Consider the following 594-nt stretch of genomic DNA (forward strand, 5'->3'; position numbering starts at 1 on the left):
TGGTGTTCTTTCCCCAACACTACTGCCTCCTTCCCTCTGATTTGGGGTATCTCCCCAACAGCCCCCTGACCCTTGATACTGCCTTGTTTCCAGCCCCAGTCCTGCTTGCTCCTCTGGCCCATCTCTGCTGTTGAGAGTGGGACAGTACTAACAGGGGGGAAATGCAGAAGGAGAGGGAGGTATGGAAGGAGGGGGCTGAAGCAACATCCGTAAGTTCCAGCGCGGAGCTGGGGGCAACTCAGGGCTGCGGGGCGCGTGGTTGCCGGAGCTGGGCTGGGCAGAAGGCAGGAGGAGCCTGGCCCTGAGGTGCCCCCAGCTCTGCGTGGAAACTTAGCTCATGCTTTTGCTACCCATGTGGGTAGGGCGCGAGCCATGCTGCAGCTCCCCCGGCCACACGCCAGAGCAAGGGGCGAAGCCAGAGAACAAGCTGCATGCGCTGTCCCCAGCTCATCTAATCAGGTGCGACTGGGGCAGCCCTACGCCACGCAGCCCTCGGGGCAGCAGTGGCAGGACCCGACTCACTGATGAGCCCGGCCCTGTGGGGGTAAGCACTTCCCCTCTCCTCATTGCTGGCTGGGGCCCATGGGCGGGCCC

Source organism: Gavialis gangeticus, unplaced genomic scaffold, assembly GCF_001723915.1.
Source record: "Gavialis gangeticus isolate Ggan-Ray unplaced genomic scaffold, GavGan_comp1, whole genome shotgun sequence".
Classification (NCBI taxonomy): domain Eukaryota; kingdom Metazoa; phylum Chordata; order Crocodylia; family Gavialidae; genus Gavialis; species Gavialis gangeticus.